Source organism: Rhinopithecus roxellana, chromosome 4 (assembly GCF_007565055.1).
Source record: "Rhinopithecus roxellana isolate Shanxi Qingling chromosome 4, ASM756505v1, whole genome shotgun sequence".
NCBI classification, from domain to species: domain Eukaryota; kingdom Metazoa; phylum Chordata; class Mammalia; order Primates; family Cercopithecidae; genus Rhinopithecus; species Rhinopithecus roxellana.
In genome coordinates, this window is record NC_044552.1 from 83,513,976 (window position 1) to 83,537,717 (window position 23,742).

Consider the following 23,742-nt stretch of genomic DNA (forward strand, 5'->3'; position numbering starts at 1 on the left):
AATAGTTGAATATATTGGAGTTTGTGACTGGTCCCGTGACTGAGAGTCAAAAGAAATATGGGCTCGAGAGGATGGAGAGGGCACAAGGGCTGCACATGTTGCTATTGGGAAGTTCACCAAATAAGCCAGAGAGAGCACCATGATTCATAAGCTTGATGCAGAGACACTGATAGAGGTTTGGGTGAGGGGTGAAGACAGGAGGCAAGGGTAGAAGCTATTTTGATTACAATATTTAGCCAATACCACTTGGATTTTCTTCAAACTCAACCTCTTTCCATAGCTTTTTTCCCCATTCCCAAGCACTTGTGCCAAGTTTAAAGTGAAGCTGAAAATGGACAAGAAGTCACATAAATGAGCTGAACAATGTGTGTGTGTGTGTGTGTGTGTGTGGGTGGGTGGGGGTGGGGGTGGGGGTGAGTGGGTGGGTGTGAGATACAAAGAAGGGAAGAATTTTCTTTCTTGAATTCTAAAAAGAAGTTTTGATAATGTTAAGAGCAGAACCATTTTTCTATTCAGAGCGGTAAAGGCTGGCATAGAAGTGAGACCAGACTCATTTCTGTTACAGAGACTCAAACTGTGGTCAGAACAGATGCAATTGGACAGACGAGAGGAATGGCATGGCCACTTGGAAACATATGGTTCCTGAATTAAATGGGAGAATACCTATTTGGCCACTGCATTTTTAATATGTATATTTACTACATGTGGTGTAGGGAAACCAGAAGTTATATAACTACTATATAACTACATAAAGATACACATAGCAGAAGATGCTGACTAGGACTGTTTTCAAAGTCCTGGAACCTGTGAGAGTACTTTGACGTTGTAGACTGTTTACATTAGTTGTTAAAAACTTGGGCTTTAGAACAAGACTACCTGGGTTTGAGTCCTGGTTGTACCACTTCCTGATGTAACCTTCAGCAGATTCCATAAACTTCTTTGTGCTTCAGTTTCTTCATCTTCAAAATGTGGTTGTGGGAGAATTAAATAAGCTAATACATATAACATGATAAGAATGGTTTCTGGCATGCAAAGTTTAGCTGTGAGGTGGTAACAATGATTGTGATGATGACAATGAGTAGGGCTCAAAGCTGATGAAATAAAGGCCAATTCATGACCTGTATTTCAAAGAAAATATCTAACAATTGGCTCTAGGCATCTCTATAACCCATTTAGAAGTCTGGCCTTGTAAGCTCCAGTGACTACCTCAAAACTCTTTGCCTTCTGTCACACACATATTACACACACACACACATACATTACACACACACACACACACACACACACACGTATTTCTGTTTTCTTTTTTTGAGACTGAGTCTTGCTCTGTTGCCCAGGCTGAAGTGCAGTGGCATGATCTTGGCTCACTGCAACCTCTGCCTCACAGATTCAAGCAATTCTTCTGCCTCAGCCTCCCAAGCAGTTGTGGTTATTACAGGTGCCCGCCACCATGCCCGGCTAATTTTTGTATTTTTAGTAGAGACAGGGTTTCATCATGTTGGCCAGGCTGGTCTCGAACTCCTGACCTCGTGATCTGCCTGCCTTAGCCTCCCAAAATGCTGGGATTACAGACGAGAGCCACCGTGCCTGGCCTACGTATATTATTTGAGGTACTTCTGGGTACTGTTAACAGAATGTAGAATAGGCTTAACACAATAGTGGTTTATTGTTTGCTCACATAAAATCCATGTGTGTGTTATTGGTCAGCAATGACTTTTCTCTATGGACTCAATTAGGAATCAAAGCTTCTTGCATTCTGTACCTTGACCATCCCCCAGGGCATTAAAGTCCTCTTCATCCAACTGCGGAAGAGACCAGAGAGAAGTTACTAGCTTCTTAAAGGTTTGGGCCTGGGGCAGATACATCAACTTCATTTTTTTGTATTTTGTTGGTAAAACCAAGTGGCATGGACCTACCTACATGCCAGTGGGGCTGGGAAACATAGTCTCTGAATGGATCATGGTCTCTTAGAGACATGTGTACATCATGAAAAGAGAGCATGCATTTTCATAGGCAGCTGGCTCTCCCTTCAACAAAAGCAAAGAGGGAGAGAGATTTGAAGAGAAATTGTGAATTGCGAGAAGGGGACAACAGGCATCTCATTCTTGACTAAGTGTTTATTGAGCTGCAGAACTGGAAGAGCCACCCGACACATCCCCCAAGACAGAAAGTGAGGGAGATCTCAGGAGATGTTGGTGTTTGTTCCCTGGAGTTAGGGGTTCAAATGTGAACGTGAAGACTGGTGCTTATTTCTCACCTGGTCATTTCATAAGACAGAAGCCTCACTGGAGTAGCTGAATCAGTGGAGTAACCAGGGTTGTAGGATACATGGGAGGAACATGAAAGGACGGTCACCTGATGGACTAAACTCCTGGTCTATCACTGGTCCCACACAAGGACCTCAGGAGCTGCCATGGCTCAAGATCCTGTCTCAAAGAAACAACAACAACAACAAAAGAAGGTGCATAATACTTAAAGAAAGAGGCAGCAGAAGATATGGATGATATGGAGCTGTTCAGATGATGCCCCCACTTATGGAGGGGTTTGGAGGTCCCTGTTGTAGCCAGAAGGAAATGTGGTCGATCCTCTCTGAGGGGTTATTAAGTAAAGGAGAGACCACAGCAAAGCTGAAGAGTACCCCTAAAAAATTATGCATAGTAACAGTTATGCAGAGAGTCTCACATTGGTGGAGACTTTGAGGAATAGATTCTAGGGTCACCTTCCCCCAGCATTGGGCAGCCAGTTTTGTACGACCCCTGCCATTTCTTCTATTTCTTCTTCCCAAGTGACAACTCACTGGAAGAGGGATGGGATGAGTAAAAGAGCAAACCATGCCTCTTAAGAACTACAGACCCCTGCCCCCACACCCTCCGGTTGAAGATTAAGCCTTAGCTGTGGGGAAGAAGAAATACAACAGTAGAATTTGAAATGTGAAGAGTTGAATGAGGCTGTTGTAATATCTAAAAGGGACCAGAAAGTTACAACATCTTCCAGAGATACCATTAGGAGATTACAAAAATCTTCAGATTATAGTTAAGTACAGTGATGGGAAGAAAACAAAAATCAGAACCCCCAACAACATACCAAGTATGTGCTTATTAAGACAAAACTGCTGGGTAAACAGGTCTCCTAAATGCATAGGTATAAAAGCCGGCATGCAGACTAGAAGACACCATTTTCTCTCTGCTGTCTGAACTGATCGACTCATATGGAGTCCATTGACTCTTATCAGCCAGCATGGGTTTACCATTGAGAGGAAGGGACTGTGTGCCCGTTAAGCTTTGTAACATATCAGAGACTAAGTGGGATTATTGTGGGGCATTTGTAACTGAGGACATCAAAGTGCAGACGGAGGGAGGAAGAAACTGTTTTTCTTTTTCCATATGGCATTGAGATCCTTGGTGCTGGTAGGATTGACAGAGACCTGTTCTTTGGAGCAGTAGAGACCAGGGAAAAAATCTTGGGAATTTAAATATTTAAGAGGGATATTTTAGGAACCAGGAACTCCTTCATGAGCAAGTGAGGCCTTAAAGCTAATGAAATTCAGTTTAATGATTTAAATGTTTTCATTTATATGTATAAACTGGTGAGGCATTAGGACATATGGAGTTCAAGGATGAATAATTAAGAGGGATATTTATTCATCATTCATTTTTATCAAAATATTGAATACCTACTGTGTGTCACACACAATGTTAGATGTTGGGCATACAATCAAGGGTAAAAATTTCATGTTCAACTGGACTAAATTTGTGAAAACAAATATAGAGAGCTTTAAATAGGGTACCTTATCTGGTCTGAGGGTGGAAGAGGATGGCTCAAGGAAGTGACACAAATGTTCAGTGTGTTGGGGTAATGGGAAACAGTGTTTTTATATTTAGAAATTCCTTTAATGTTTTAATGCTCTTTCATAATAAATAATAATCGTATAATAAAAGAAACAAAAATCTTGGCATAGTGAATGAAATGAAAACTGCTTTAAAAGAACCTCACATTTCTCCTTATAGTCTAACTAGATTAAAAATTAACTCTCTGATGAAAGGTCTTCGTCACCTAATTTCTACTTTTACTTCCTAATCCAAAGCATCTTCCATTTGTTCATTTCCCCTTTCTTTTATCCATTTCATGTTGGGTCCTGCCGTATTCTGTCCATTTCCCCCTTGAAACAAATCACCTTAAATATTTCTTCTTGGCCTATTCTGTAATTTCAAAATTCTAAGTAGTTTCAGAGGAAGAATATTAAACAAAGTTGTGGATCTTTCACTTTTTCTTGTTATATCCTGAAAAATTAAGAAAAAGATGGCTGCTTTGGCTTTTAAGGAATAAATCAAGTTAGCTGAGGAACTCAATAGGCAAGAGTTCTTTGAAAGCAAATGATGAGTCTGTCATGATTCTCAAGTAAAGCCTGAGAAAGTAGATTTAAATGCCCAGGTGTACCATAGAAGAAGCTGAAAAAACACTGACACAGGCATTCAAACTGAATTAGAGCATCCTCGATTCACACCTATTTTTTAAACACATGTGCACACACACACAAAAACACACACACACACACGTTACATGGAACATTTCCTACTAGCCTGTAGACTGAATATAGGCTAAAAAGGTAAAACTATGAATAAATTTAGACCTTAATGTTAACTGAAACATTAGGTGGTGAATGATATAAAATTTTCCTCCTGAAAACTAGAGTTTTCTGTTCATTTCAATATAATAGCAATGAGCAGTCCACCTCAATGCTATATATGTGATTCTCCTAGCTTCATTATATAGATATCAATCTAATTGCAGGAATATTAAAAATATTAAAGACAAATAATAATATTCTCATGGACTCAGGTGTTTGAATTGAGGCAGCCTTCAAAATTTTTCATAATCCCATCTAACTTCTGTCTGACTCAGGTCAGAGTTCCTGACAGTAGCTGTCATGGTGGCTCACGCCTGTAATTCCAGCACTTTGGGAGGCTGAGGTGGGTGGATCACTTGAGGCCTAGAGTTTGAGACCAGCCTGGGCAGCATGGATAAACTCTGTCTCTACTAAAAATACAAAAATTAGACAAGTGTGGTTGTGGATGACTGTAATCCCGCTACTCGGGAGACTGAGGCATGAGAATTGCTTGAACCCGGGACGTGAAGGTTGCAGTGATCTGGTATCATGCCACTGCACTCCAGTCTAGGCAACAGAATGAGACTGTCTCAAAAATAACAATAAAAATAAAGAAATGGGACTTTTGAATACAATTTCAAAGCATAGCAAAAAGTATGGAGTAAAGAAGAAAAAAACACAGATAAGGAAGAAACACTAGGAAGTTCATCTCCTCCATATTGACTGGATAAAATAAATAACAATAATTGTAGATACTGCATTTGCTGATTATAAAACAACTATTTTGCTTTCTACCCAAAATAGCTTTTTCTTCTGAGTTGTATGTTAAGCATGAGGTCTCTGCTTAGGAAACCTATTTGAAAATATGATAAGATGTATTTCAGTAGGGAGAGAACCAACCAAAACATGAAAAGTCTTTTATAAAAGTCAATAAAATACTTGTGAATTTGCAAAAAAAATGGACTTTCATGAGTGCTTAATGCAGTGTTCAAAATATAGAAAAAAAAATTTACCTCTCTTTTCACTTAATATGGTATCAAGAGCATTTTCTTAAGTCTCAACCTTAACTATATACCTTCTTAACATGTGTGTTTCCTCAAACCCAGTATATAGCTGCAAGTGTGGGCTAGGTTTGGAGGATATAAAAATGTGGAGAAATGTTTCTGTTAATTGGTTTGTTGGACACTGTTGGATACTGTAAGACACTGTTACACAGTATAAGATAAATGTTGACAGATGGAAACCCAAAATATTGGGAAAGTCGAAGTTTGTTCTTTGTGAGACAGAAGTATTCCACTAACTGACCCTCAGAGACTTATCCACTCTATTTATAATGTTGGAGCCTAGTGAGCCTCCCCAGCTTGTGGGGTGGGGGGCATTGGCTTGCCAGATAGGATTTAAGAATAAAAGAGCAGAGGGTCTCTTTCTTCCAAAAATGATGGTGGGTGAAACTGAGCTCAGCATGCCAAATTTGTCCTTAAATTCCCAGTATGATAGATTACTCTGCTCCCCAGGAGAAAAGGAGTAAAGGAACAGAAAGAGAGCAGAAGTGTTTAGGGAAAATCCCTCCTCATAGAAACCAGAACAGCTGAGAAAACGTGTTTCTGTCTAGCGGAAATGACTCCTTAATCCCTTTGGATTTTTTCATTCAACACTCTTGGTGGCTTCAGTACATGGTTCAAGGTGGCTTTGAGGGATTAAGCATCAAAAATTTAAGAAGTGTAATGCAGTGTAATTGGTAGCACTGTTTTGTATTGCTTTGAATCCTAATGTTTTCTTTTGGGTCCTATGCCCAGAGCTGTGTTAATATGCTTGAATGTTTTAAGCTTATTATAACTAGCCACCACTGGTAAGAATGCTGACAAATAAGCCACTAAAATCCACATACTTGACTTCAAATGGTCTAGTTCCACAAACAAATCAATGACACTTTGTCTTGCTTTACAGATGTTTGTTCAAATATATCAGTTACATCATTGTTCAGAATTTTACACCCCAGAGTTTATTCTAAACACAGATGAAAGATATGTTTCTGAGTTCTTAGAAGTACGGGAAATGTGTTATTCATATAAGATACAAACAATAACATTTCTGTAGACATTTACTTTTCTGGTACTATATATAATGTATACCATATATATATATAAAATACAGGCTGCTAAGTGTATTGTCCACTATGAGGACCAAGTGGGTTCTGATTGCCAAAGTTGAAGCTGTTTCAGTAAGAAAAACAATTAGTGAGAGATCTCAAAGTTAAACTGTCTCTATGCCAAATAAAAATTGTTTTTTGCAAAACCTACAAATCTTAGTTTTCAAATGATATTGAAAAAACAAACATGCCTCAAGTGCAAATGTGATAGGTGTTAATGCCTCAATTCTTACTGACTTCTGATAAACAAGTTTTAAAACAAAAACAGAGAGAATTTTAAATGACATCTTATGATGAAGGAGTCTTACCAAGAGTCTTTTTATTTAGTGATTTGGTGGCCTTTGAAGATTTCTTACAATTTAGGGAGGGGAATTGTTCTTGGCTGAAGTCCATGAGTACATGCGAGGACTGAGAGAGGCTGACCAGAATTCTAAAATAAGTCTGTGTTTATAGTACTCACAAATCACAGCTGACTTGTGGTTGGAGCTGTTACCCTTCATTTCTAGAAAGGTGCAAGGGTGCCCTCTGGGGCCCTGGTGAAAAAGTTTTTCCTCACACTTTCTTGAATTATCTGGGCCATCAAATCAGAAACCTCAGAGGCCATTGGCAAGGTTTTAACCAGCTGAAGTGGAGCCTGTGAAGTGATAGCAACAGCATGATCAACTGAAGTCAGGATTGCCAGTAATTGCCAATTCCACCTCCAATTTTCCACTAGGCCCTTCTAACAATGTGTGGCATTGCCATGCTGCCCTGCCCATCCCTCAATCAGAATGCCAAACAGCTGCTTTAATGACAGGTTGACTTGTGTTGTGACTCTTTTGGCAATAATAATGTTCTTTGCGAAACCACACAATACTGTTTCTTAAAGTGCCTTCAACTTACATCATTTGTTGCATTAGCCATAGAGACTATAGAATCTGAATAACATTACAGATGATCTAATTTAACCTATTTGTTCTGTTAAAAAGCAAATGGAGGGTGACGACTAACGTGACACAACTTTATTACCATGAGATTTGAATCCAGAATTTGTTATTCTGAATCCAAATTGAATGAAGTTTCCATTACACAATGTTTACAACAAATGTGGGAATGAGACAGGATAACAATTATTCCCATTTTATAGATGAAGCTATTGAAGATCATGAAGGTTAAGTGACTTATACATGGGCACATGACCAAATCAGGACAAAGCTAAGAAGGAACTCAGTTCCTTTGACTCCCAGTTAGTATTTTTTACAAACACACATATGTATGAACACAAACTCAGAAACTGAGACACAAATCTTCCATTAACCAGCTAGTCAACTATTCATCATTTACTGAGCATCAGATACTTTCCTGGTCAGTAGGGATATTTTTAAACAGGACAGAGTCATGATTTCCAGGGTGTGTAAGCCAGCATCCAAAGTGCCCCCAAAATGATGTTTGCCTCTCTCCCTCTCTCTTTCTCTCTCTCTTTATATACGCACACACATTTTATATATATATATATATATATTCATGCCCTAGTCTAGTCCTTTCTCACACTGAATAGGGATGACCTGTATAAACTATAGGACAGTGCTGGAACAACCATGTGTTACGTCCAAGTCTAGGTAATAAAGCACATTGTGGTTTCTGCCTTGCTTTCTCTGGGATCACTTGCTCTTGGGGAATCCAACTGCCATATAGTGAGGACAGTCCAGCAGCCCTATGGAGAAATCCATATGGCAAGGAATTGAGACCTCTGTCTGGTCAGCAGCATAAACCTGCCTACCATACACACGGTGGCTGACATACTCAGCCATCTTAAGATCAGATTTTTTTAGCCCCAGTCAAGTCTTCAGATGACTGCAGCCCTGGCTGACATCTAACTGCAACCTTATATGAGACTCTGAGGTAGAACAACCCAACTACCACTCCCAAATTCTTAACTCACAAAAAAGTACGTGAGATAATAAATGATTGTTGTTTCAAGCTGTGAAGTTTTACATAATCATGCAGTGATTGATAAGTAATATTGAGGTGATAAACACATAATAAATAAAACAATTTCAGATATCAATAAGTGTTATGAAGAAGATAAAGGAGAACAATATGATAGAGGAATGGGGGAAGAGCTGCTTTGCTAAGGGTGGGAACCTCTTTGAGGAAGTAACACTTGAGTTGAGACAAGACTGAGCATAAAGAAGCAATCATGGCTGGGTCCGGTGGCTCATGCCTGTAATCCTAGCACTTTGGGAGACTGAGGCAGGAGAATTGCTTGAGGCCAGGAGTTCAAGAACTCAAGAACAACTTGGCCAACATACCGAGACACTGTCTCTTAAAAAAAAAAATCAACCATGAAAAGAGCTGAAGGAAAAGAATCCCAGAAAGACGCAGGAGTAGGGACAAAGACCCTGAGTCAGGAAGATTGGCATGTTTGAAGCACAGAAAGCCACCCAATTTGGCTGGTGGATGGTGAATTGGGGAGAAAGTTGAGCAAGGCAAAATCAGAGATATAGGCAGGGGCTAATTACAAAAAGCCCTGAAGGTAAAGGGAAGCCATTGGAGGATTTGTGGCTAGAGGAGGCACATGATCTGATTTCAACTTTGGAAAGATCTTTCTGGCTGTGTGTAGGCCCTGGATAGTTGGAGGGTGGGAATGCATACAGAAAGAGAAATTAGAGGCTGTTGCAGCTGTTCTGAAGAGCGATAGTTGCCAATTGAACTAGGGTGGCAGCAGTGAAGTGGTAAGAACTGGTTGGACTTGGGATTATTTTGAAGACAGGGCTGACAGGACTTGCTAATGGAATGGGTGTGGGGTATGTGGGAAAGGGAAATTAAGGACAACTCAGCTGTGAGCCATGTGATTGAAACCACTGTTAACTTCAGGTTTTTCATGTGAAAAAAAAAAGGTAATAACTGGACCTATCTTTGTGATATGACATACTTTATGGGATATTTCTTTAAAAAGCATTCAGCATTCAGTAGCTTCAAGAGATTCTTACTGCTCATGACCTCACTCAAGTTTATTAGAGTTGTTTTGCTTGGGAAAGGCAGCAAATATTGGCAGATACCTGGCTGTGTGAAATGAACTCTTTGTCGTAATTTAATTTAATGTAACTTAATTTAGGAGAGCTAAGTAATTAAACATGAGGCCAAAGTAGGTAAGAAAGCGGCAGCCCTTTATTGCAAATATGCACACACTCTCCGGCTAGGTTCTCTGGTCCTCAGGTATGGGGCCAGGGAAGCCACACTGGCGCTCTCAGATGTGGTTCCCTGGTCCGCAAATGCCGGGGCTGAAGAAGTCACGCGGGCTCCTGCCGGTGGCGGACTTTTATGCATTGGTACTGGAAGGGGGAGGGCAGTGGGCGGGATAAGGGCGTGATAGGGACGTCTCCATAGGCGTGGCCGGGTAAGTTTCAGTTTCCTCAGAGTGAGGTCACCCGGCTCATGCTCAGTTGATCTGCATACCCCCCCCCCCCACGGGCTGCGTGGGCGGGTAAGTTGGTGATGAAGAACCGGGAAACAACAGGTACTGCTCCATCTTGTTCACCTTCCTCCATTTTGTCCCTTCTCCTTCACCCAAACACTCTTCTCTCTTAAATTTTTGTGTCTTATGGAGACTTTTATTTAAGATTTTCTGAGCCCCAGTTATAGTTACTTCTTCATGAAGATAACACTAAAAAGCAGCTTCTCAATTGCTACATTCTTTCTGCATAGAAAATATGGTCCTGATAAATACAAAAATCAAAAGGCAGTTTTCACTGTAATACAGTCAAGCCTTGTGAAGAATCTTAGGCATTCAGTACCTATTTTTAACGCCAGCATGTATTGTTAACAATAACACCTCATGATTTGAAAATGATAAGGCACACAACTATGGGTACTGTTTATGTTTGGAAAACTAATAGCAAGTTCTCTTATACTTTATCCTACAAGGGAAAGACCAGCGTGGGTCACTGTGGCCATATTATGTTACAGTCCCGTAAATCAGCTGTTCTCTCACTCATTCACACACACAGATCCTAGCTACTTAATATACAGTTAAGTACATTCTCTAAAACAAAATTAAAATTCATTCAAATGCTGAACAGATGTGAATAAAAAGAAGAGGGTAGTTTAGAAATATTTCTGTTGCTATCAGCAATTATTTTGTTCCATGAATGGCATTGGCTATTGGTGTGGAATGTGAATAAAGCTGGTTTGGTTACTGTGGGAGTTGGAACAATAGCAAGTTTCCCATTTTCAGTCCATGAGATTGTTTATTGAAAGTTTGTTATGCTTTTCAAGCTATATTTTAAATAAAGCATCAAATTAACGTAAAAATATTTCATATAGATAAGAAAATGATTTTGTTCTACACATTCACATAGATATGGTCATATACGAAATGCTACAAAAGCTGATTTTTAGAATACATTTTTGAAATATTCTTAAACCTAAAAATAACTATAGCAATAAAAATTATTGCTGTCTTTATTAATACAAAAGTATCCCCTTGAACCACATTCAAATAAACAAATTAAATATTTAGAAATTGGTTTGTACTTGTAAGGTACTATTTTATTTAAATACTACCATTCATTTACTGGAAGATTAGATAACATAAATGTACTCTAGCAAATCAATTATATACACCAGTGATTTTCGAAATTCAGGGTGATATGAAGAAATCTGATGGGTGGAAACGAACTAAGTACAAAATTTTTATTAATAGGGGCATCATTTTATAAGGAGTCCATCCAAATGAAATGTCAACCAACTCATGGTAAAGACCAACATTATGATCAAAGGAGACAAAGGAAGCGAATACTACGCTTGAACTTAAAACATGATTCTAGGCCGGGCGCAGTGGCACATGCCTGTAATCCCAGCACTTTGGGAGGCCGAGGTTGGCGTATCACGAGGTCAGGAGATCGAGACCATCCTGGCTAACACGGTGAAACCCGGTCTCTCTACTAAAAAATACAAAAAATTAGCTGGGCGTGGTGGTGGGCGCCTGTAGTCCCAACTACTCGGGAGGTTGAAGCAGGAGAATTGGCATGAACCTGGGAGGTAGAGCTTGCAGTGAGCCGAGATAGCACCACTGCACTCCAGCCTGGGTGACAAAGCGAGACTCCATCTCAAGAAAGAAAAAAAAAAAAAAAAAAAGGATTCTAATAGAAAAACTGAAATCAGAAAAGCTGACATCTCATATTAGCCATGAATGACACTGGGCTATGTATATATCCAACTCTACATGGAAATAAAACATTGTGCAATATAACTATATTAGTTAGAGTTCCCCAGGGAAACAGAACCAATAGGATGTGTGTGTGTGTGTGTATATACATATATATATATATGTATATATAAAGAGTGATTTGTTTTAAGGAATTGGCTCAATGTGATTGTGTAGGCTGGCAAATCCAAAATCTACAGGATAGGCCAGCAGTCTAGACACTCAGGAAAAAATTGATATTGCAGTTTGAGGCTGAAGGCAGCCTTTTTGTAGAATTTCCTCTTCCTTAGGAGAGGTCAGTTTTTTTTTTTTTCTTAAGACTTTTAATGATTCAGTGAGACTCACTCACATTATGGAGGGGAATCTGCTTTACTAAAAGTTTACTGATTTAAATGTTTATCTCATGTAGAAAATGCCTTCACAGCAAAATCCAGATGTGTTTGACCAGACGTGGGAACTGTGGCCTAGCCAAGCTGACACATCAGATTAACCATTACAAGAATATGGTAAATCAGTTCTCTCACACATTGATGGTGAATGTACTAACTCTTCAATAATTCAAACAATTTTAATGTTTTATCAAGTTTCAAGATATTTACAGTTTTTTTAAACCAAGTAGTTATGTTTCTATTCTGTGGAAGTAAACCTAAGTGCATACACAAAGAGCATGAATCATAATGAATCATAAAGGAAAAGATTAATAGGTGCAATATATTAAAATTAAAAATTTGTGTGACATTAGGCATCATACACAGGTTGAAAGTAAGCAATCAGGCCGGGCACGGTGGCTCACGCCTGTAATCCCAGCACTTTGGGAGGCCGAGGCGGGCGGATTACCTCAGTTCAAGAGTTCGAGACCAGCCTGACCAATGTGGTGAAACCCTGTCTCTACTAAAAATACAAAAATTAGCCAGGCGTGGTGGCGTGTGCCTGTAGTCCCAGTTGCTCAGGAGGCTGAGACAGAAGAATTGCTTGAACCCGGGAGGTAGAGGTTCCAGTGAACCAAGATTGTGCCACTGCACTCCAGCCTGGGCAACAGACAGAGACGCCATCTTAAAAAAAAAAAAAAAGTCAAACAAGAAAGGCATGTGGGACACATACAGCAGACAAAAGATTAGTAACCAAAGTACACAGAGAGCTCTTACACTTCTACAATCAACGAGAAAAGGATTTAAAATCCAATGGAAAACGAGCAGAGGTTAAAGGGCAGTTCTTGAAAGAGAACACCTGAATGACTAGCAATGATTCGAAAGAATTTTCAGACTAAATTGTAATTAGAGAAATGCAAATTAAGACAACAGTCACTTTTCAAACTATCAGAAAGACCAAAATTAAAAGTTTAACAATTTCAGCTGTTGGTAAGAATATAAATTGGGATAATCATATTGGAGAATAGTTTACCAATACCTAGGACAACTGAAGACGTGTATACCTTAAAACCTTAAAATTCTCCTCCTAGGTCTATGTAATGTAGGGAAATTTTGGCACATGAACATAGATATGCAGAAAGAATATGTATTATTTGTATTATTATTTATAAATGCAGAAAAGAGCAAATAATTTATGTATCCATCAGCAGAAAAATACATATAGCTTGATATAGTTAGCAAATAAAATATCGTATGGCAATTTAAATAAACTAGATTTACATTTATCAGCATGGGTTTTTCATGAAAACATGTCAAGTGAAAAAGGCAAGTTACAAAATTATATATATCATATGCTTTCCCTTATCACAACTTTAAACACATTTAATTGAGAAGGTCGAGTAAAAGTTTAAGAAATAGTGCTACTGTATTATAGCATACTGTGCTATACTATACTATACATGCATATGTAGTAAGATTATTTTTTAAAAGAGAGCAAAATATCCACCAACGTTAAAATATTGTTTATCTTTACAAAAATGGTGAGGGCAATGGGTGGCTGTGTGTGCATGTGGGCACTCATGCTGTGTAAAAAGAAGGGAGTGAGGAGGTACAAAAAGGCTTTAACTGAATATGTAGTGTTTTATTATTTTAAACAAAAACAAGTTAAGCAAATATGGCAAAGTAATATGTCCAAGAGTGAACACTAAGGTAAGTTTGGGATCTAGGTGATAATGATGCATCATTCTAAATTCATGTATGTTTAAATATGTACCACTTTGGTGCTGAATGTTGATAGTAAGGGAGGCACGTGCACGGGCAGAAGGCATATGTGAACTCTCCGTATTTTCTGTTCAATTTTACTGTGAAGCTAAAACTGCTCTAAAAGTAGTTTACTAATTGAAAATAATGTAGGTGATGTTTACACTTTAAAAATTATTGTTAGGACATAAAAGAAGTTTGAAAAATTTAATAATAATATTATTGGTTTTAGGTCACTTCAAAATTTTATTTCAGGTGCATGGATTACTGCTGTGTTAAATATAAATATAAGTAAACTTGAAAATTTACTTCTCAAAAAGCTAAGATTGATATTTCTTGAGGGGAGATCATTTTAGATGATATACATATATTTATCATATATATGTAAATATATATGTGTATATGTATGTGTATGTATATACAGTCATATGTCACTTAATGACAGGGGCAGTTCTGAGAAATGCATCATTGGAAGATTTTGTCTTTGTGTGAACATCACAGAATGGTACTTACACAGACTTAGATAGTATAGCCTACTACACACCTAGGCTCTATAGAATAGCCTATGGCTCCTAAGTTCCAAGCCTGGATAACATGTTACTGTACTGAATAATGTAGGCAATTGTAACACAATGGTAAGTATTCATGCATCTAAACATATTTAAAAATAGAAAAGATACAGTAAAACTACAGAGTAAAGATAAATAATGGTACATTTATTTAGGGCACTTAATAGGAATGAAGCTCTCAGGACTGGAAATTGCTCTGGGTGAGTTGGTGAGTGAGTGGAGAGTGAATGTGAAGGCCTAGGATGTTACTGCAGATGATATAAACACTATACACTTAGACTACACTACATTTATAAAAACATTTTCCTTCTTCAATAATAGATGAACTTTAGCTTACTGTAACTTTTTTTACTTTATCAACTTAAATTTTTTAAACTATTAAACTCTATTGAAAATATTTAGCTTAAAACACAAACACATTGTACTTCTATACAAAAATGTTTCTTTATATCCATTTTCTACAAGTTTTTGGTTTTCAAATTTTATTATTACTTTTTAAAAACTACGTAAACTTTTTTGTTAAAAACTAAGGCACAAACACACATTAGTGTAATCCTACGCAGAGTCAGGATTATGAATATTACTCCCTTCACCTCCACGTCTTGTCCTACTGGAAGGTGTTCAGGGATAATAGCACACATGGAGCTGTCATCTTCTATGATAACAATGTCTTCTTCTGGGATCCTCCCTGAAGGACCTGCCTGAGGTTGCTTTACAGAGTTAACCTTATTAAAAAAATAGATAGAAGGAGTATTCTCTAAAATAATGATTAAAAGCATAACACAGTAAATACATAAATGATTCACATAATCTTTATTATCAAGTATTATGTACTGCACATAATTGTATGTGCTATAATTTTATATAACTGGTGGTGCAGTAGGTTTGTTTACTCCTTTATCACCAAACAGATATGGGTAATGGGTTATGCCATGATGTTATGACACACCTAGGTAGGAATTTTTCAGCTTCATTAGAATCTCAAGGGACTGCTGTTGTAGATGTGGCCCCTTGATGACCAAACATTGTCATAAGGTACGTGACTATACATACAAACACACACACACACATAAATACATACCCATACAAACATATTTTGCATTTTAGGAACATACTTTTCATTTCTGCAACTTAAAATATTAATGTTTCAGCTTTTTAGGTCAAATATGAGTGGTGTATATATCAAGTATTTGCTTTGTCATCTTTGTAAGGAAAAACATGTGATTTCCTCAACGCTTTTAGTTGACTTCCTCACTCTACAGCTCTCATAGGATTCTACACTTTATTCCCAAACTTCAGTCACTGTTTCTTGTTGCCAGCTAAACAGGAACCTCAAGATAATGACAAAATTACATATAATTGCTAGGAACAAATAAATATCTTTATTATTCAGAATAAAGTTACTTAGCTAAGTAACAGAAAAGTTACTTAGCTCTTGAACAGAAAGGTTTCAGGATATTCCAGCTCAATTGTTCTATAGCTAAAGTTTTTAAAAATTCTGGCTGGGTGCAGTGGCTCATGCCTGTAATCCCGGCAATTTGGGAGGCCAAGGCACGTGGATCACGAGGTCAGGTGTTCGAGACCAGCCTGGCCAACATGGTGAAAACTCATCTCTACTAAAAATACAAAAATTAGCTGGGCGTGGTGGCGGGTGCCTGTAATCCCAGCTACTTGGGAGGCTGAGCCAGGAGAATCCTTTCCTGGGAGGCAGAGGTTGCAGTGAGCCGAGATTGTGCCATTACACTCTAGCCTAGGCGACAGGGTGAGAGTCCATCCCCCTTCCCCCCCCCCCAAAAATCCTAGTGCCTAGGGACATCTCATACCCATTACATCAATCTCAGAGTAGGATGTGGCATCAATATGCCACCAAAAATCATTTGATAATATGTAATTCAGAACCGTAACTTTTCTTCTTCTCTTGAAGAAAGATATGTCATATGAGATTTTACAATTAGATTCCTAAAGCAGCCATGATAATGCCTAAAATTGGTATGGTCTTCACAGCTTTGAACCTTATAAACTCTATAAATCTTTGAATTCATAATGGGTCAGGAGCATGACCCATTATCTTGTTAGATTTATCTTATGAATACTACTTTACTTATGTATGCTTTTTGTTGCTAATGGCAACAGCATCTAATATTTCAAGTTTTGGCTAAAAATAATATAACAAAAATAGGTTATTTTGAAAAAGTTACAAATACTTACCTAAAGGGGCTTTTAAGCATGATTAGTTCTTTGGTAAAAGTGAAAATTTGCAGTTAAGAAACCTCATTTATTTAAATATCTGGATGATATTTATAACATTTTTTATAAACATAGTGATTAAAATTTTCATTGAATTTTTCATCATTTCCTAGAAGTTGGGTTTATGTTTACCATTGATTTATGTTTTTGTTTCATGTATAAAACAATAAAACCAGAAATGAGTGATGATTAAGATACTCTAAAAGGCAAACTATCCCTAGTGCATACTGTATTTCATGGAAGCTTAGTTACTACTGTTGAACATTGTAATTCAGTTTCAAGAACTGCTGAGAGACAGAATCTTATTCTGGATTTCTAATATTTGGTTATAAAGTTGTATGTCCCTCAATATGTACACAGGTGTCATGATATGCACTGACGTATCAAATCTCATTTATGGTATAATGATGTACTTTATATACACCTCTCTTATCATTCGAGAAACTGATCTTGTAACTAAATCACCACCAACTTAAAGGTCTTGAAAGGTGGGTCAGACATATGCTGTAGTGGAATATGCAATTACTGGTGGAGCATAATTTCAGTGATAATAGACAGCTATTGTTTCTTCATTCATGTATTCATTTGTTTACTAAAATTAAATTGATTGAGCACCTATTTCATACCCTATTTTGTATTGCAAATTATTTATTTTGCAACATTATTGCCCCTTAGGAAAAAGGGATTGAATCTCCTTCATTTCAACGAAATGGCAATTTGACATTGACTAGCCGAAAATCTTTGTAATACTTATTTGCCTGTTGGCATAAATTTGCTTCACAGATTAACTAGCTACTACAGAAGAAAACAAAGTTCAAGGATCTGTGAGGGGAAACTGAAGGGTTCCTCCACAACTCTATTTCACATATTTAAAGATTTTTCTCTTTTGTGAAAATCCTTCTCCTCTTTTAATGTATCCCATAGTCATGTTATAATTTTTTTGCTTCTATTTGCTGTCAGCCTTATAAAAGAAGTGTTCTACTATGCTGTTTTCATATCCTCATTAATAATTCACTTTCAAAAATTAATCATTGATTTTGTAAAGATGACAAATGGCTATTATAGAAGGAAATATAAGCAATATCGAAAACTTAGAAAAACAATCTTACCCCTAATTTTCCACCTCCTGAAAATCACAATCATAAGCATTTAAGGAATGTTACTTAGGAAATCTGTCTATGTGTAAATCAATAGGGAGATAAATTTTAAAATATTAGAAAAATAGGATTATATTATTTATGCTCTTTTCAAATTCAAGATATTCAATATTTATTTTTCTTAACTCACTAAGTGAAACATTTCATATACTTGTATAAATTCCATTCATGTAGTTGCACAGCTCAATAAGTTTTGACAGTTATATACACTCATGAAACTATCATTACAATAAAGATACAGCAAACTTGCATCAATCCCAAAAGATTCCTCACTTCCCATTCCATGTCTTTCTGCTCCCTGTCCTAGGCAACAACTGATGTGATTTTTTGTCACTATAGATTCATTTACATTTTTAAAAAATGGAATTACAGAGACTGTACTGTTCTTTGTCTTTCATGGAGAAGTTTTCTGAATATAATGTTGCATAAATGTCATTTAGATCCATGTGGTAATATTTTCTAGTTCTTCTATGTTTCCAGTTAATTTTTAGTCTCAATTTTCTATCAATTGTTTAGGCAAGAGTGTGACATTCTCCTCTTAAAATTGTGGAAATATTTGTTCCACAATTCTATTAAATTTTGCTTCATGTGTTTTGAGGCTTTGTCATTTGGCACATATCCATGTATTATTTTTATGTCCTACTGATGAACTGGATCTTTTTTATTACAAAATGTTTCTCTTTATATTTAGTAGTATTCTTTGTCACGAAGTCTGTTTTTGAATTTTTTTCTGGTATCATTTCTCTTTAGCCTGATGAATTCCCTTCAATAACGATCTGGAGGCAATAAGTTCCGTTAGAGTTTTTATTTGTTTTACTATCTGAAAATATCTTTATTTCACCTTCATTCTTGCTGGATTTAGAATTTTGGATCAACAGTTTATTTTCTTTCAGTACATTAAGAACATTGTTTTATTGGTTTCTGGTCTTTATGGTTTCTGCTGAGAGGCAAGTGACCATTTGAATCATTATTTTCCCATATGTGAAGTAACACTTTTCTGTAGCCATTTGTAAGATACACTTGTTATCTTTGGTTTCCAAAAGTTGGACCATCATGTTCTTAGCCATGGTTTTCTTCTAACTGATCCTGTTTGGAGTTTACTGAGCTTCTTGAATATGTAAATTTATGGTTTTTACCATTTTTTAATGCTTTCAAGCATTATATCTATAAATATTTTGTGTTTTGCATTTGAGAACGTCCATCTTCATTCTCTATCTCCTTTTTGGGACTCCAGCTACCCATATAAAGACCTTCAGAAATTGTGCTGCAGATTCTTGAAGCTCTGTTCCTGCTTAGTATAATTTCTCTCTCTCTTCTTCTTCCTGCTTTTCCTCCTCTTGCTTCCTGTTTTTCTCATTGAATAATTTTTATTGATTCATCTTTAAGTTCACTTACTCTTTCTTCTGTAATTTCCATTCTGCTATTAAGATTTCCAAGTAAATTCTTCTCACTTATGAACATATTTTTCTTTACTTCACTGAACAGAATTATAATACCTGTGGTGTAGTCCTTACCTGATAATTCCAACATCTAGTTCGTCTCAGATGACCCAGGCATTTGTTGATCGTCTTTTTTCTTAGCAAAGGGTCATATTTTCTGGACTTTTTGTTGAATAATTTTGGATTGTACCTTGGACATTATAAATATTATGTTGTATAGACTCTTGAATCCATCATATATTGCTTTAAAGAGTGTTGAAGTTTTTGTTTTAATTGATAGTTGACTTGGTTGGACTCAAATTGTATACTTTCATGTCTGCAGTTATTGACAGCTCAAATATAAGTTAATTCTTAGCTGCAAGTTACTTTCGGCTTGTTTCATAAATGTTTAGTTCAGAGATTATCCAGAGACTTGGGCTAAATTTAAGCGTAGAAGTTCGGTTTTTGCTTCTCTGGCTCTCCCTTTTCTCAGGTTTCCTTTTCACTCTGCATCAGGCTTGGTTGTCTTGGGGGCTTTTCTCTGGGCATAAGAAAGATGAGGAATGTTTCTATAAGAGTTTTAGCCATTTTTTCTAATCATTCAAGTTTGATTGTCTAGTCATTGTTGACGCTGTCTCTTTTAAAATCTATTATCACTTGTTTCACAAGTAGAAATTGTTGTTTCTTTTCTCTGTCAGCTGACTCCCAATGATAGTGATCCATTTTACTCTGTGAATTGTAATTTCTGTCATAGATTGTATGAGAAACCTTAGACAGTAATTAGTGTTTGCTTCTGCAGGAGACTAATGGATTTTCACTGGTTCCAGATCATCTTTAAGTTAATTTCTCAGAAAGGGGTTTCTGTACCATATGGGTTGCTTTAATACTAACTACACATATGTGTGGCACAGGCCTGATTTTCTTATTTCTCACAGTTAAATATTTTTTTACCCATGGACCTGGTATTTTGACAAGCTTTCCAATTGCTTTCCAGAGTCTGGTAGGTGCTGGTTTTCTCATATCTGTTTTGCCTATAGGGTGACCCTTCTTGATTCTAGGATTTCAGCTCCAGCTCTCAGTGAGCTTCCTAGGGCAAGTGTTACTATCCATCCTGATTCTTGTGTTAAGCCTTCAGATCTAACTCCCTATTACCACTCTGACTTTTAGTTCAGCTCAGCTATGGATTTACTTTTGTGGTTGTAGTATATTTCTCAGTGGTAAAAATGGAAGAGGAGTATTTCACTTGGCATCTTACTCTACTATATTGACTAGAAGCCTCTTTTCTATTCTTCTCTCACTTGTAGTCAATTAATGAAGCCTGACTTTTATTCCTCTCATAACCTTTCCTATATTTTACGCTTCCTTTTATTTTCACTCTGGTTCTCTAGCCCCAGTCCAGGCTCTTGTGGTATCACACTGGATTAGTGCATTCATTTTCTAATTCCTTTTCCTATTGCCATTGTATCTCTACTGAAATTTATTTCAGATACTGCTATCATAACACTTGTCATAAAAATTCACTGATCATGTCACTTCTCTCTACACAAGTCTTTAATGGCCCTTCAGTGCCAAGTCTAAACTCTGTGTCCAGCATAACATGACTGAAATCTCTCTTTCTAACCATATCTTTCATTACTCTCAGCACAAACTCTGGGTTTCAGGTGAAATTTCTCTGTTCATTTACTCCCTTTAGTCTGTTTGGTCATACAACTTCCTCACTACTACTTTACTTCTGTTCTTATTATATCCCAAATGTGGAAAAATGTAAAGTTCCTTCCCCCAATTAGCATACTTTTCCAAATAATATTGACAAAGTTGAAGTCTCTCTCCTTCTAAGGGTTCTTTTCTGAGAGTCTCCCATGGGTCCATGTATATTCTACTAGTTGCTTCACAAGTCTTTTTCAATGTTTCTCTCTCTCTCTCTCTCTCTCTCTCTGGAAGCTCCTTGATAGCTGGAAGGGAGGTAAGAAACTTTACCTTATGAGGAAAATTTGACTTGTAACATTTATTTTTCATAGTTACAAAATGTCTTGCATGTAAGTATTTTTTGATCTAGAAAGTGAGAAGGTAAACTTTGATATGAGAAAAAAGGGTATAAAAAGGAACAAGAAGTACAGTAATAATTGTCACTGAAATCTGGAAGAAACTTGAGACAATGTCTTAAGAATACAAGAGGCCAGGCCGGGCGCGGTGGCTCAAGCCTGTAATCCCAGCACTTTGGGAGGCCAAGACGGGCGGATCACGAGGTCAGGAGATCGAGACCATCCTGGCTAACACGGTGAAACCCCGTCTCTACTAAAAAATACAAAAAAAAAAAAAAAAAACTAGCCGGGCGCGGTGGCGGGCGCCTGTAGTCCCAGCTACTCGGGAGGCTGAGGCAGGAGAATGGCGTGAACCTGGGAGGCGGAGCTTGCAGTGAGCTGAGATCCGGCCACTGCACTCCAGCCTGGGCGACAGAGCAAGACTCCGTCTCAAAAAAAAAAAAAAAAAAAAAAAAAGAATACAAGAGGCTGAAAAATCCCAGGCACTTGGTTTTCACCTACTTGATTAGCCATTGTGCTTGGGGCAAGCCTTGGAAGCTGCATGAAGGCATAGTCACTTCAAAAACAAACAAACAACAACAGCAACAACAACAACAAACCCACAACGACACAAGCACCAAACACACAGCTCAATTCTAATGGAACTTATTTTTTAGGAAAAACATAAAATTGTAAGTTGTTTTAAATAGTCATTGCTTTTGCTATTCTCATTTTTAACTTTTTTTAAACAAAAGAGAAACAAACAGATAACCTACTAGAAAGTGCATCATACAGATAAATTTTATCCATCTGTATCTAATCCTTGATAAAAACAATGACCTTTTTGCTTTGTGGCAGAATGTGTAAAAAATAGCTCAGGTTTTGGCTGACCACAGCTCAGTATCAGCACATAAAATAGTGTGGCAAAAGAAAAAGTAACGAGACAGCATTGAACAATTCATACTTAAATCTGGGGATATGATCTTACTAAACACTTTACTCCATGTAGAAATTTCTAGAAGCATAATAACTTTTACATTACGTAGAAACATAAGCACACAGTTGAATTTGTTTCTTGAAATATAACATCCAGGTAGGTGGGGATACCTGCCCCAGGGCAGTGATTTGATAAATGTGTTGGTAATTTTCTCATGTTAGAGATGGCAAAAGGTATTTAAAGAGAATTAATTTTCTCTTTTGCAGAAGAGGGAATAAGGTGGCAATGTGTTGCTCTAAGGTGCAACAAAAGGACCACTGTGAGTTGTTCTAAAGAGGCAGTTTTCAGCCAGCTATGACAAGACTATAGACATCATGATGCTCGCTAAATAGTTGCTCCCATATATTTCCGAGTCCTCCTGAATTTACACAGTGTGTGTGTGTCTTGTTCTGGATAATGAAATGTGAGCAGAAGAGATGAGTGTGACCTCTAGCTTAAACAGTAAATGCCATGAATGATTTTCCAGGCACTCTCTCCATCAAGAAAGTGTTGCATAATGACAGCAGCCACAAAATCCTGTAGCTTTGTTAGCTGGAATATAAGAGTAGCTGTTTGAGCAGACTCCGCCCAAACTGCTACCATCACATCCCTTACACCTCACGAAACACTAATAGCAACACAGGTGTGGTTCTTTTAAGCCACTGGAATTTACTACCTGCAGATTAATAGAAGACAGTGAATCTCAACTATCTTTTATTAAGAAGATTTTAAAGACTTTTTTTCCCTAACTGCTGCTCACTCTTACTTCACAATGAAGTTTTTATAATAATAATAATTAATAATAATAATAATCAGCCTGTTACCCAGGCTGGAGTGCAGTGGCATGATCATAGCTCACTGTAACCTCAAACTCCTGGGCTCAAGTAATCCTCCTGCCTTAGCTGCTGGAGTAGCTAGAACTACAGGCATGCACCACCATCCCTGGCTAATTTTTGTTTTTCTATTTTTTTTAGAGACTGAGTTTTGATTTGTTGTCCAGGCTCGTCTTGAACTCCTGGCTTGAATAGATCCTCCCATTTATGGCCTTCTAAAGTGTTGGGATTACAGATGTGAACCAGTGTTCCTGGCTTGTAGTTAAGTTTTAATAGCACAGATATACTGCATATGTATATGTTTATGCACATATATTTACACAAAAAGTAAAATTATTTTGGATTAACCCTAAGAACCAATTCTACCCCTGTTGAGGGCAATATCGTCCCAAGAATGCAAGATAACCTATAACAACTACACTGGTTCAGTAGTGGAGTGCACTGTCCTT